General features: G+C 36.3%; 1 long non-coding RNA gene across 1 annotated transcript in view; it reads left to right on the top strand.

The window, feature by feature from the left end:
* Positions 1-9,674: 9,674 nt before the first annotated feature.
* The window catches only part of LOC138702209 (uncharacterized), a 95,242-nt gene continuing 88,498 nt past the window's right edge, over positions 9,675-16,418 (top strand). Inside the window, exon 1 of the long non-coding RNA XR_011332805.1 lies at positions 9,675-9,750. This is a non-coding gene — a long non-coding RNA (uncharacterized lncRNA). The remainder of the gene's footprint in view (positions 9,751-16,418) is intronic.

Here is a 16,418-nt window from a genome sequence, read left to right as displayed (position 1 = left end):
CTTCAAGCGCATGATTCACTGCATGGTATAATCGTTCCGATTCAGCCACAGCATCCAGTTCTAACTGGAGACCGTTCCTCCGCCTGCCTGTGATGTTATTCTACAGCCTCCTCAGGTCAGTTATATCTGTTCGCAATTCATGCGCCTGAACCTGCTTCATCCCCAACCAGAAGTCCATGCCGCCGTCGATTCCAGGACTCGGCAAGGCGCCATCTATCCGAGGAAGCTACACTCCCCCGATCACTCACAGTCCGCTTATTAGAGTCCCTGCGGCTTTTCTGGATATGTGGAGCTCTCGCAGACAGATGCCATCTGTAGGCGGATCCTGGAACCATGTCCTCCTGGTCAACCTGTAACTATTAAGATGATTAATGAAATGATACTAATGAAGGCGAAATGAGTCCGAGGTCCGACGCCGAAAGTTACTAAGCAATTCTGTTCGAGTGATTGAGGAAATACCTCGGAAAAAATCCCAACAAGGTAATTTGGCCCGACCAGGATTTGAACCTGGGCCTGCTCGTTTCACGGTCAGAAGGCTAACCGTTACTCCACAGCCATGGACTGGAATTCTCTCACATTAGAACAGCATAAGGTGAGACTCCAGAGCATTTCGTGACGTGAGAGCTACGGCTTCAGATAAGACAACAAGCATAATTTCCAGTGAAGGAGTCCAACCCACAATTTTATTGTAGCTTTCACGCAGATATGAAATTGCGCTCCTTAGCCCTTACGTAAAATGCAATAATAATAATAATAATAATAATAATAATAATAATAATAATAATAATAATAATAATAATAATAATAATGTTCCTTACTGATATTAAAGTAATTGTAATATTGTTGACATGCCACATGTAAGGAACTTCATGGAAATCCCACATTTCTTGTCTACGAAGTACACGAAATAGTAAATTAAATGATAATAAAAATGATAAAAATAATCACAACCATATTTTAAAACCTTGTTGTATATATAAATTTAAACAAACTGTAAAATATTAAGTGCAGCTTTTTTAAATATACTGAACCCAACATTATCAACAATTTGCTACGGAATCTTTCTCCACCATTCAGTGAGAAAGGAACCGCTCATAACGTTCAACAGTTACGTTCTCATATCGGAAATTGCAAATGAAAACATTGGACCCCGTCTCACTACACATCATCTAATTTATTAGACGTTATAAACTTTGCCTTACGACAAGTGCTTTGTGTGTAACTTCACATTACGGGAGAGAGCGGGCGGAAATTCTCATTCGTCGCACTTAACGGGTTTCGAACAGACTTCTGTAGCACCCATTACTGCCGCTGACAAAGATAACGAAACGACCAAATATTCGTCGCTTGATTTCTCAGTGAGTTGCGAAACAGTCCGTCGTGGTGACTGCGGTACCTATCCAAGCGGCCCGTGGTTCGACGCCCGGCGTACGCAATGGAAAAATTTACTTTCTGTCTACGGGACTGGAAGGTTGTCAGTTGTCTTGTGATTGTCCTATGATGTGTTCGCGAAAGCCCACATTCAGGAAGACCCGCAATGTGTAGATGTCGTGTTGATTCAGAGACGTATCTCCCTCCGGATGTAGAAAGAAGAACGGAAGAAAAAGTCTCTAAATCTGATCAGCACACGCACAACGCAGTCTGTAGACGAGTAACTGCAAGCGAGTTCTAGTAGGCCTCTTTTCGCATGTCTTCAGTTCGCTCGTTGATTTATAAATACGTGTTTATTATTGAAATCCGGCTATTAATATTTCCGAGAACTTATTACTATTATGTCCTTCTTAGGTACTTTATAATTCTCTAATGGACTACAATCCATCGGACCTGGGTTCGATTCCTTGCATAAAACTGGAAATTCCTTTGTGCTTCTTGTATGGTAGTCTTTGAGCATGGTAAAAGAGTTCCCTGGATGTGTCCTTTATTTTGGGTTTGAAGCGGTAACTTTGCAGCATATTTAGAAGTGAAGCGGAGATAAATCTTTTTCCCACACGACCTGGATATGTGTCCTTTCTCTTGGGTTTCTAACGGTAAAGTAGATATTCATATTCTTGCAACACGGCCTGGATGTGTGTCCTTCATCTTGGGTGGTCATGGAATGGAATGGAATTTGAATTAAATTTAACTGAGGGGGGCAGGGTGGCCCAACATTGTAACCCATTGAGATCTATTGCGCTATATGGAATGAGTTGCATGTCACAGATCCCCTACGCGCACCGGCCTAACGACATGACTCCCTTAACGATCGGTCCTTACAGCCGACAGAATCCATCATATATCATTCCTACTTCGGAAAATTCCCCCAACACGTCCGAAGCGAAACTCCTCTCCCGCGTAGGTCCGCCTCGGGTGCCATTGCAGAAGCCATCCAACATCGCTGAACTACATTCCACGGAGGCCGGTCGAGAGAGTCAGCAGCTTCGGGAGGCGCCGGTAGAGTGATCTGAAAAACCAGAAACGGGATGATGAGGAAAGGATGATGGGGGAGGAAAGGAAGTGGCGAAGATGAGTGGGGTTCCAATCGTCTGATAAAGTTATCTGATATCTGACCAGGAATCGAACCCGGGACCGCTGGGTTCGGAGTTAGACTTGCTAACCCCTCAGCCACAACGACGGACCATGGAAAGTTATACTTTATGGAATTTTATTGGAATAATATGTCTCACTTCTTATTTCCAAGACAGATTCTATTTCTTTATTAAGATTGGTTTGTCCTGATTCTGTGGAAATGTTAGTGGTGTTTTCAGTGAAGTTATTTATGAAAGAATTTAACATTTCTTCAACTAGACTTGTTTATTATTTCTAGCAACAAAGTGAACAAACTTTATTTTTTTCAACTAAAGATATAGTTTCACCAAGTTGAGAATTTGTTACTTTTATTACCTATATTTGAATTTCCAATTAAATTAGTAAGTTATCCTGCATTGTTTTCGCAATTATGTAGTTTTGTCGTTATATTTCTAATTAAATAAAATATCAAAATTCACGTCTATTCCTAGTGAATGTAATGAATGACAATATCTTGAGTGCCTCATTTCTAAGAAGATTTGTAAAGCTAATGTTGGAGTTAGTATTCATATAGGAAAATCGCATCCAAAGAATAGAAGAGCAAATAAATATTGAAAAAATATATAAACCCAACACCTACTTCTCAGTTTCAATCTGAAACCTCAGCGGCCAATTCTCCTCTAAACCTATCAAATGATTCTAGAAAAGTGGATGTTTCTGTCAGGATGACTCGCGTTAACACGTCTGACCGTGTAACGAGCGGACCCGGGTTCAAATCCTGGTTGGAGCAAGTTACATGGTAGACTCAACCAATTGAAACAGAATTGCTGGGTAACTTTCGGCGTTGGATTTTGGACTCATTTCGCCATCATAATTACACTTCCCCTCTTTCACCATCTTCTCCGTTTCTTTCCTAGGTTTCTGACTTGCTCCGATATAGAGTCGGCTGCAGGCTGCCGCCGGACTTGGGACCCGTGAATATGTGGTTATCGTTGTTGGTGGTAGCGCTACGCACCGTTAGTTCTCTACCGAGCTCATGGTGACTCGTGAGACCGGGTTGAAGCACCGCGGCGAGGTCTACGCGGAATGGTAAAGAGATCATGTAGGCTGTAGGGGAGTTCGAAGGGACCTTAGGGCATGCACACCATTCTATCCCGGGTAGTACAATGGGCCCACCTGAGCGGTCTGTGTGCGAGGACAGTTCCAGTCTCTGCCCTCCCCTAAAGGGGGAATAATAGAATAGGATGATTTCACCGGGAGAGCTGACATCATCGCCATAAAAAGGAAAAAGAATCAAGGAATGGTATTAGACTCAACCATTAGATCTGAGAGGGATACAATGCTGCGCCATCAATCTGACGAGGGGAAACGTAGAATTTTATGAATCTTGCTGACTATTTCAACAAGTATAATGTCCCACTCAACAACTGGTCAGTTCAAGAAATTATTTTTTTTATAGTCAGATCTTTATCTAAATAAGCCTACGACCAACTAAAACTTCTGGGATGAAGAAGGTCACTACGCAGATCTTGAAAGAATCTGTAGAACCTGCATTTCCATCTTCATTTTAATAATAATTAATATTTTGTTCTTTTAATTATACTCGTATTTAGGCCTATAATCTTATTTATATTCAGATTTTAATATGTTGTGTAAAATTAACTTTTACTTCTCTTGTACAATCTTCTGGATCCTTGGGATCCTCCTCATTAGAGGGCAGTCGATACATACTGTTAAGGATATCACAATAATTTTCTACTTTATTGTGTTGTGAACACTGAACCGTTTATCTCGTTAATATTTGTAATTGTAATGTTTAATTTTCTTCTTCCTCTTTTCTCTCTTTCCTTTTTCTTCTTTTTCTCTAACTTTCATTCCTTTTTTCTAACTTGCTTTGTTTTTCTCTCTAGTTCTCCTTTTACTTCTGTGTTGCTGGCGATCGAAATTCGATGCCGTTTGTCAGAAACAGTCAATCGGTTAAGATTAAGAACAGGAAGAGCAAAATGAATAAGAAAACTGGCAGTAAAACAATGAAATAGTGATGGACAGAAAGCACGGAAATAAAAAATGGTTTGTACTGTCGACATACTGTAAACTTTAATAACCTATACGTAGGCCTACAATACAACGGTTCTGAATTACCTTGCTTTCGTGTGAGTCTCAACATAGCAAAATAAGTAGGCCTACATAATTTAATTTTATCTTGCGTCTAGAATGTATAGCACGAATGTTTCACTGTCTATACATCCTAGGTAAGCCTAATTTGTTGGTAACCGGTAACATTTAATTTAATATTTTTTTTAACTACAGAGGCTATTCACAGATGATGCAACAGTGATGATGCAGCGATGAGAGAGAAAACCGAAGCACTCTGATGAACCATACTAATAACAGTCCTTTCACACTTTTAAACTTAAAACCATTATGGTTAACACTGGATGTCTAATATTGATATGGCATTTCACTAAACTGTAATTTTTCTTTAGTTTAGGAGATCATATTGGGCAAATCAAGCATAAAATAATACGTAACACTTGCTTTATAATTATTGATATTTACATTTCTTCGTAGGAAGAAAATAGACCGACTTGTTCAAGCAGCCAAATTTGGTATTATATTAAACAATAGCTTTCATACCGATATAGACGATTGTATGTTTGTATGTCACAGGATCCTCGCACGTGGCGTGCGTTTATAAAGACGTTACTTCTATCTTATTTTTTAAGTAAGGTATTAGGAACACTCTCCATGTTGCCCTGACCCAAAGAAACGAGTGTGAAAATCATTAATAATTGTGTTAAAGATCGCCGGACCTCGCTTTCTGCTGCTGTCAAGAGTTGGTGTTAGCCAGGATCTTCCACCCCCTTCTCTCTCTACCGCTCTCGTTCCCTTTGTTTCTCAGCCTCTCCGACTGCATTGGTTAAGTCTTGGAACGCGGACGAAAGGGACGCAGATATTACACAGAAAAACATTAATCGAGTCTTTGTCATTAGGACACAAAATTTTCACCTATTTCTTCACAGAAGCTCTTAACTTTTCTGGCTATAGATAGAGCGGACTCGGCTTCGTTTCCCGGCAGGAATTTGTGTCCTTAGGTTATCGGGAACATATCCCTTATTTTGTGTGTATGAATATTATTTGCAAAATCAGATACATCACTAAAACATAATTTTTCAGTGTGAAAGAAAAACGTATATCTCCTATACACCAAGAGATAAAATTTTAATACTTGGAGGATACGTTTGTTATGAAATATTGTAATGTTTCATGACGTATGGTAGTGACATTATTGCATAATTAGTAGATAATAGAGACAATGTATTTGATGTATCTGGTTTTGAAAATTGTTCTGTGATCTATCTGGGTTTGCAAATGAATAAAAGGACTTATCTTAGTTTGAAAGCAAAAAACCATTCTGATATATACAATGTATTATTTTAAACCCACTGTTTCATCACAAAAAAAAAATATTATTATTAAACAACCAGATCACCTATTTCACAGGCATGGTCACACACATTTTCTTCTTCATTCCTAGAAGAAATCTGATTTCATCCAAGCTTTCCAATCTGTTAACAATATGTGCATAGTAGTTAATGTTTGAAGTGATTTCCAGTCATTGCCAAAAAGTTTTGTCAGCAAACCAGTTACATTATTTATTTTTAATTGTAACACTTGTACTTCTGGCAGCATTATGCTTGATGATGCAATATTTATTATTTTTTATTCTTGTAACAAATGCTCTTGTATTGACCAGATTCACTTCTGTAGTGAACTTCATCTTTCACTAGGAAGTCATCCTTCTTCTTGTTCGACTGAAAGAAAAACCTTTTACATCGAAAGTTTCACTGAACTGGTGGCCGCACTATATTGGAAACAGTTTTTTTCCAGTCATATGTTTTATCTGACAAAGTTATGACTGTTTCAAAATTAGAGAAAATGTCTCTTTATTCGTTAGGGCTAATGATAACACCTTGCCGTTTTTCTTCAGCTGTTTCTGCGCGGGAACTATACTGATGCGCAATAAACGTATGCGCAAATTCTTGATGTATCTGGTTTTGAAAACAAACTCACATGACTTATCTGGATTTGCAACCAATACTATTCTTTCATCATACAAATCCATGTGATGTATATGCTTTTGACCATAATAATGCTATAGCAGTTGTGGAATCATATGAAGATATGAATCATAACATTAACTCATTTTCGAAAAAAAGTGATGTATCTGATTTTGCAACTATACGCCTCATTTTTCCCTTTATGACAAGCAATTTTTGTGAAACATACTTCAACACTACCGCTTGTACGAAGTTAGTAGCTTAATGGCAGGGACAACTGAGATACTCGAGGTTACATGTCTCGACACTATTGTTTTGATCCACTACAAACTCCACCTTGTTTCTTCCAGATTTCAACTTTGATTTCCGGAGTATAGGCCTAATTCGATGGTGTTTCCGCTTACGTAACGATGTATTTACTGTAATCTACGTGAATGTAAACTTAAATATGAAAAAAGAGGGTTATTTTGATATGAAACAACGAGTCAAAGTCAGGATAGGAGAAGAAATTTCAGAGGGAAGTCGAATAGAGAAAGGAGTACGACAAGGATGCCTTTTATCACCTACCCTGTTCAACATCTACTAACTACTTGAAGGATTTAGTGAAGAACTGTTTTCAAAACATAGTGGGAGTGATAGTAGGAGGAAGACGAGTGAAGTGCGTAAGAGTTGATGATATGGCGTTGTTATCAGAAAAGGAGACGATATTAATGGATGTGCTACGGGAGCTAAATTACAGCTATGGGTAGTATGGAATGAAAATAAGTACAAACAAGACGAAGATCACGGTTTTCGGAAGTAAAACAAGGGAAGTAAATTTGCGAAATCGAAATGAGGCATTGAAACAAGTGCACAAATGCTTGAGATGCACTGTAAGTAGCAACATGAACTACTGCCAGGAAGTCAAAAGGATGATAACAATGCCAAAGGAAGCTATTAACAGAAAAGCAGAATCTTCAGCGGACTTCTGAAAAAGAGAAGTAAGGAAGAGATTAATGAAGTGCTTTGTGTGGAGTGTGACATTGTAGGAGGCAGAAACATGGATATTACGATAAAGTGAAGAGAAAATATTAGAAACATTGACATGTGGTTAGACCTAATGGAGAAGAATGAAGCGTGTGAAATGGACAGACAGAATAGGAAATGAAGTTGTGCTAGAAACAGTGAGTGAAAGAAGAATAATGCTGAAACTGATCAGGAAGAGAAGAAGAAATTGGCTGGGTCACTGGCCGAGAAGAAACTGCCTACTGAAGGATGCACTGCAAGAAATTGTGAAGGAAGAAAAGTTTGTTGATAGAGAACATTAGATTTGCGTAATATTAAGATATGCGGGGACTAAAATGAAGGCGGAAAATGGGGAAGATTAGAGAATACTGAGCTTGCATTTAAATACCTACTCTTGGGCAGAAACGTATGAATAAATATATTATAGGTAAAGATTTTAACATAAGAAGGAATGATGATGATAATAATAATAATAATTCATTATCGTCATTCAATAGATTCCACACCTGTACAGTAATGGTTAGCAAGTCTGACCGCGAAACCAAGTGGCAGGGTTCGATTTCCGGTCGGGACATCTTACCTGGTTGAGGTTTTTCCGAGGTTTTCCCTCAACCCAATATGAGCAAATGCTGGGTAACTTTCGGTGCTGGACCCCGGACTCATTTCACCGGCCTTATCACCTTCATCTCATTCAAACGTTAAATAACCTCAGATGTGGATAAAGCGTCGTAAAATAACCTAATAGAATAAAAAAAAATCATTCAATAGAGCCATATAGAGTATGAACGGTTTTCATAAAAGCATACAAACGACTTAGATTACAGTACATAACTGTGGTGTAAAGGCTAACGCGTTTGGCCGCGAAACCAGGTGCCCCGGTTCGAATTCCGGTCGGGGCAAGGTTGAGGTTTTTTCCGGAGTTTTCCCTCAACCCAATATGAGCAAATGCTGGGTAACTATCGGTGCTGGACCTCGGACTCATTTCACCGGCATTATCATCTTCATTTCATTCAGACGCTAAATAACCTGAGATGTTGATACAGCGTCGTAAAATAACCTACTTAAAAAATTAGTGTTGTGCAATTTTCGAACATAAGAGAGGCAACCAAGACATTAAAATCTTCATCTTATTTTATTTAACCGCAAGATGTGTACTAAAATTATTCAGTGGTTAAAGCATGAGCGAATATTTTTATAACAAGGTGAAACAAAGACAAAGGACGAATATCGGCGAATATCGAACTTCACCATACTCGACAAACTTTAACTGAACATAGCGCCTGTAATGCACGACGCTAATAGCTATGTCAATGATACAGACGGTACAGTCTACACTCGCTTATCATTATTCTTAGAACGATGTATTCAGTAATTATGACACCGTCTCGTATTTATTTCAAGATTACAGACGACACATAATACAGGCGCTTATCACTATTAGAAAATCAATGTATTTAGTAAATGTGACCCACTCTTTCGGATATTCCAGAACTAGAGATGCTAACCCAACAGTAAAGCATAGACATAGACGCGGTAGTTTGCCAGTAATAAAACATGAAGTCTTTTAAAGAATTTTAGAGTTCTGGTTTCCGTTTCATAAAGCTTCTTGAAAAGTAACGGATGTATATTTGAATTCCAAAGAGATTTTCATAATATGTAGTCGCATGGGACAATCCGATGACCGTTAAATGATTCTGATGTTTTCTCGAACTTGCTTTCCAGAGTAAAAGAACCTGTATTCCGAGTACGGGACAGTCGGCGGCTACTAACACAGATGAACTACTGCCCTAACTCCTTAAACCAGTTGTACAAGCATGAGAAACACTGTCTGAAAATATGAACTCATCCAACAAAATCTTATATCTGCCTCACCAGCCAGCACGAAATTGAGCTGTCATCAGTCTTCAGGCAAGTAAACGTTATAGGTTTATTGGTTTAAAATAAGTAAATTTACAGAGGAGATACATGTGTTGTTACATAAGAAATGTTTAAAATTTTGTGTTCTTGATCCGAATTAATCTAATCTAATATTTAGTTATTTAATTAGTTTATTTGGTAGATTAATTTCAGTTATTGATTGATTGATTGATTCGTTCATTCATGCAGTGGTCGGTGGATAGAAGGGTCGATGGTCGGTGGATAGATGAGTCGCTGGGTCCGTCTGTGAGTCTGCCGTTCGGTGAGTGGTTGGTTGTTGTTGGTTAACTGTTTCTTCCTTTCTCTCTTCTTCTAAACTTCCACTTACCTTGCTATTCATACAGCCAATCACCATAAATCCTTTCATTTCATCCGACTTCAATCATTTCGTTCAACTACCAGTTTACTAATATTTAAATTCGTCAATATATCCACAATAAGCAATCATTCCACAAATTTAACAGTCTATCAACCAATCCATTCAAAATAATGCAATTCATCTGTCCACATATCCAACCAGAAATCAATTAATTAGTCCACCGCTGTGGAGTAACGGTTAGCATGCCTGACCGTGAAACAAGCGGGTCCGGGTTGAAATCCTGGTTGGAATAAGTTACCTGGTTGAGGTTTTTCCGGGGTTTTCCCTCAACCCATTAAGAGCAAATGCTGGGTAACTTTCGGCGTTGGACCCTGGACACATTTCGCTTGAATTATCACCTTCATATCATTCAGACGCTCGATAACCACAGCAGTTATTAAAGCGTCGTAAAATAACCCACTAAAAATAAATTAATTCATCTACCCACCTAGTTATCAATCTATCCAAACGTCTTCCCGTACATCCATTCAATTATCAACCCAACCACAATTCCAAAATCTATTATTCAATCCAGCCTTCAAACCAAATTGTGACGAATCCATACCTAACGAGCTACTAATTCATTTACTTGTAAATTGTACTCAGTAATCAATCTAGCTATCATACAACAATTCATAAGTTATATCTGGGCTTACTCACTCAAGTATCCATCCAAATATCTAATAATGTCCAGAAAATGGCTGATTATATTAAGGTTGGGAAAAGTGTAGGTGAATATTCTTGTACTGCAACTTCGAATTGTGTAGGCCTAAGGAACTGATAAAAGACGACTACTGTATAACTATAACCATCGGAAATTAGAGAAGAAATTAGCAAGTTGAATCGTTAATTACCATGTCACGACAATTACTCCCACGCTTCTTAAACTACAGAGGCTATTCAAACTCATCGATTAGGCCTACATTACAGAGTCCCTTACTCCTATCTCCCTCTTAGCTACTTACTCTCAAGTTTTGTTTGCTTGAACTCTTTTCTATTTAATTTTATTTGATTCCTTTGAGATTATTATTTTCGTTTGTTAACCTAGTCCTAGTCGAATAATTATTTTTTGGACAATTTCTATTGTATGGATTAATCTTTTGTATGATAGTTGTTTATTTCATTTATTAATTTTTTGAAAATAACTATTAATATATTGTCTCTCGACTGATTTGTTTCAAACTCGGTTGCATTTCTCTTCACTTTTATTTGTTTCATTCAATCTCTTGTTCAGTTTCATTCGTGGGATTACTTTTGTCTTGTTTATTTTAATAATTTTAATTATCTTTTTAATTTCCTATTATAGTAGTAGTAATATTTCCTTTCTCGAAATTCAAGGCTGCCTTTTGACAAAGCTTAACAGCCAATTTGATTTACAAAATTATTAACAAATTAATTTAATTTTGTTTGTTCCATTATATTGTTGAAGTCAATTTTATTTACCATTTTGTTAACTTACTATCGTTTGAATTTTTTCTATCTGTCCAATGATAATTTATGGTATTTTGTCTTTATTACTTTCTATTAATTTTGTTTCCGATCCATTCTTTTTCCTTGTACTTTGCTTGTTCATTTCCATTATTTAATCTTCATTTAATTACATATTTCTATTACTTTTATTCCGTCTTTTTTTAATTGGTTACTTTCCGTCCATTTTGAACTTTTTAAATTTTATTTGTCTCACAACGTATAACTTCTTTGTTAATTTTTCTTAAATTATTTGTATTGTATGATTAATTTTCTTTAGTTACGTAGTATCTTTGACTATTTTCCAATATATAGCTTAAACCTACTGTGTTTTCTTTAGTTACTTTCTCTTCTCTATGCATTTCATTTAGTAACTTTTCTTTCTACATGTACTTCATTTGGTTACTTTTCTTTCCGTATGTGCTTTCTTCAGTTACATTTCTTTCCATATGTACTTTGATTACTTTTCTTTGCATATGTAGTGTCTTTGGTTACTTTCCCTTCCTTACTTTTCTTTCCATGTCTATTTTCTTTCGTTACTCTCTCTTCCTTATGTGTTTCATGTGGTTACCTTTCTCTCCATGTGTTTTTCTGTAGTTAGTTTACTTTCAATAACCATTTTCCGCGATCGTATTGTTTCTTTACATTTATTGGGCTGTTTATAACTTTTCATTATTTTTTATTATTTAATTTGATTCATAATTAATTTTTATTTGACTATTTTCGATCACCTATTTTTTTCTTATTCTTAATTATTTGACTACTTTTTCTCTATTTTTGTTTCTTTTCTTTAGTTCGTTGATTTATTTTTGTTTGAATCCTTTGCTTAATTCATTATTGATTGTTATTGTTTGACTTTTACTTGTTTTTTAATAATTATAGATTTACATTACTTTAACATTTTAAAGTGTGACTGAACATTTAAGAATTATCTTGCCTAGATGAGACGATAAGATTTTGTACGATTTGGCATTTAGAAGAGCACTCAATACCTGACACAAGAACCTTGACGCTACCTCTGTGGCGACTGCATCATACTACTTGGCCATCCCATAGGTAATGACTAAAGGGGCGAGGAGAACACAAAGCTAATTCATAGTCATTCCGTTCTCCAAGATGTTTTCTTCGTGCTAATCGATTCATGACTATACAAGGAGGGAGGAGCGGGGGGCTCATCTCAGTCCCGTAATGACGACATCCTTTTCCGTCTCCCTCTTCACACGATCTCCTACACTTGACTCACCGGACATAGAGATTTAGCACCAGGGGAACACTTGAAAGAATACTAAATAGTGCACCCTCCACACGAGAGATAATCACGCTTGCTGTTTACATTTGTTCGTGTAATTAGATGCAAAGACCGTTCCATTTTTATATCTCGCCAACATAAATAAGAAAATTCAATTTTGAAAAGCTTGTTTTGTTCAACGTTTCACGGACTTAAGTAAAATATTAGATTTCGTTGTTTTCAGCGCTGTGTAACTACACAACGTTATAGAGAATCCTCTTTATCATCATGCTACGACCGAATTACAATGATTTCAACAACATTTTTGTTTTACATTTTTTATTTTACTGAGAAACGCCACATTGTACTGCACAGGATTAAACTTTCAGATATTTTGTAACTCAGAATTATTTCTTTGACAATTTCAAATGTGCAAATATTTACGCTTTGAAAGCATAATTTTTGTAACTTTATCACAAACAGTGGGAAAATGATTACGTCTTTATTCAGTGTGTTTAGGATATATCTTTTCAAATTTTATTTGAAGTTTAAAGCAATCTTACAGTCCTTTGAGCATTCTTAACCCGTGAAAAGATATCTGAAAAAGTAATTGTGTAAAAAATTTGCAGAGAACTAAGTAGAAATTAAATTAAGGAATAGAGAAATAAAAGATTATATAAACTAAAATGGTTTCAGCATTTTAAAAATTTAGATATCCACAATGATGACGGTGACACGAAGATGTGATGGAGGCGAAAATTATGACGACGATGATGATGATAACATCTACCACAACGATGACGGTGGCAACGAAGACGACACAGATGAGTTCGATGATTATGGTGAATGTAACAATAATGACACTAATTATGATGATGTAAAAGATGATTAAAAAGACATTAAAGGTGGTGACGAATTGTTACACCTTTCTGGAATGTATTCAGTGACTCGGAAATAGCTACTAAATTGAACACGTACGAAAGTAGACCCATCCCGATAAGACAGAGAGTTCATGAAAATATAAAAAATAATATTCTTGGCATCAACACGAAACATAAATAGTGTGACGATACACAGGACTTAAAAATTTAATGAAAATAGGATGTTGAAAATATAAACAAATGGTAGACTATATTATCTTTCTAAAACAAATTAATTGAGAACGGGTTTAATTTCTTTGTGTGTTTCTTGCACGATATGGGATGGTTGTTCAAGCTGACAATAAAATTGTTCATTTAAATTCCACATTGTCTTTCTAATTTACCGTATCGATTGAATGGAACAATGGTGTGCTTCGAATGTCACATTAAATTATAAGCCCAATGGAAAGCATTCGTCAGGAAGTCCTAATAGGAAATCAGATGAGACCGTAGCAAATCACAAGAACGTAACAGACGCCGGTGTCTAAAATTAAAAGAGAAACATTAGCAGTGTACACAGATTCTATATGTTATTTATTGTAGGGCTGTTTTAAAGAGTGTGTTATATTTAATATAACATTTTCGTAACTTCAATAGGAATTGCGAATTCGTACAACATACGCTTTTCAGATTGTCCAGTTTCGATTCCCGACTAGGTTTGAGATTTTTCATTGGAAATACATATGGACATTTGTGGTACATGAAGTCGCAGTTGGGGTTATTCTCGGGGCTGATGTAAGTTCTATGAAATATCATTATTGTATTTCATGACCAATACCTGTGTTTCCACCTAAAGAGAGAGATTAGATCACTGTTCATACATCTTTGATTTTATTTCTCGTTTAACAAGTGTTTCAATATCCCTTATCCTCCTTTGTAATGTTCGTGTGGATAATTTCATACTGTTGAAGACATCAGATTATTCGGATCAAATAATGTTAGCAACTTTATTCAGACAAGGTTTAATGAACTGTCCTTCATTATAGCACTTCAGTGATTTTACGATTTCCAAAGATATAACATAACTTGCATGGAGTTCCCTTACATTCATAGCTTGTTTCATCGCATTTTAGTTCCGGAACTCTTATTTGAATTTAATTTTTTATGTTTTAATTGCTTCTTCCTGTCCAACCCTACGAAAAGAAAATTATGTTTATACTTATTTTCTACTGTATACATTTCCGTTTACAATTACATTGGATATGTTCATGCTTACCTATGATTTCATGATAATCATTATGACACATGTCGTAAAGTCGCTCGATGTTTGATTTATAAGTGCCTATTAGAATTTTAGAACACAAGAAGCGTCTACATTGTCACCATATGCACAAAAAATACTGTTCCTCGCATTCTTCCTTAAACACACATTTCCGAACAGACGTTGAACGTTTTGAGAAAGAAGCAATATAAATCTCATCAGGTAACCCGCCACTGGAGTTGTAGGGAGTTTGATGGAAGAGAGGGGGTGAAGGGTGAAGCAAAGACAGTTTACTACGCTGCCCCTGCTACGTCACTATTGCTAGTGATCACGATGATATTTTTGCCGATCCTGGTATAGACCTTTGGGCCTGCGCAGTTTGTTACCAGTCGGACACTTGAACTCCAGCGCCTAAGTCAGCTTATACTTTCAGAACACACTGAAAGTAGGCACACTTTGCCCAGAATTTCAGTTTGTATCAGGCTCCATCATTACAGTGCCTTATCGGGCTTCAGATATTTGCCTCGTTGTCCGTACAGGGTGAACGAATCAAGGTCGGATATCATACGGATATGACGTTTGTTATCGTTGCAGGTGCATGCTGCAGTGGCGGCTTTATAATATCCATATGAACCTGGGACTTTATGTTCATTTTAATAAACATTTATCACAACCTGTAATATGTACATGCATTTTTGTTGCTGTTATTATTGTAGGCTATGGTAGTGATAATGGTGACGATGTGTGATTAATTATTATGGATATGATGATAATTATAATTATGATTATGACGATAATAACAATACCGTAGCAGTACACAGAGAAAGTAACATTTTGCCATAAATTACGAAAATAATGAACATGAATATGAAATATCAGATAATTTTCATACGGTGTCTTTAAAATAAAAATAGGCTATATTAATTTTAAAATGTTGATCCATACAAAATTGCAGTGATTCAAACGCAAAATGTAACAAAATAACTACAATACTCCAAAACAATGTAAATGTAGACTAATTTACATATAATTTTGAATACATTTTTTGAACATTATGACAATTTATAATATTATTCAAATATTCATTCTGCACTAGTTTGAAATTTTGATTTTCTTAATCTTACTAAGGTGACTCGTTATGTCCACTAAGAAACCGAATAGCATACCCACCTTATAGTCCGTAGTTCTATAACTGGGTTCTCTGTTAACACCATAAATAAAGCTATCTCTTCACGCAACTGGAAAAATCGATCCATCCTGAATAGAATATAAATAAATTTTCCCATTACATTCCTTTTCACTCTAACACAATAAAATTATGTAACTAATGTGGTTTAGGAAACAATACCTTATCTACAGATCGCTGGGAAATACGTATATATATATATATATATATATATATATATATATATATATATATATATATCAAAGCACTTGTAAATAGAATTAACGTTCAAGTTCACATCCCATATAAAATATGAATAATTTGAATAATTTCGAGGGAAAAATTGTTCCGGGGCCAGACATCGAACCCGGGACCTTTGGTTAAACGTACCAACGCTCTACCAACTGAGCTACCCGGAAACTCTACCAGACACCCATCCAATTTTTCCCTCTATATTCACAGACTTCAAAGTGGGCTGACAACCGTCAAGCAACCAACATTGAGTGCACACTAACTCTGTGTGACTTAAATTGTGCTTTTCTGTTAATGCACAGTGACATGTATTATGGAAATCAAGCTTTCAGGTATAAC

Source organism: Periplaneta americana, chromosome 6, assembly GCF_040183065.1.
Source record: "Periplaneta americana isolate PAMFEO1 chromosome 6, P.americana_PAMFEO1_priV1, whole genome shotgun sequence".
Taxonomy (NCBI): domain Eukaryota; kingdom Metazoa; phylum Arthropoda; class Insecta; order Blattodea; family Blattidae; genus Periplaneta; species Periplaneta americana.
This window is presented reverse-complemented; position numbering and strand designations above follow the sequence as displayed.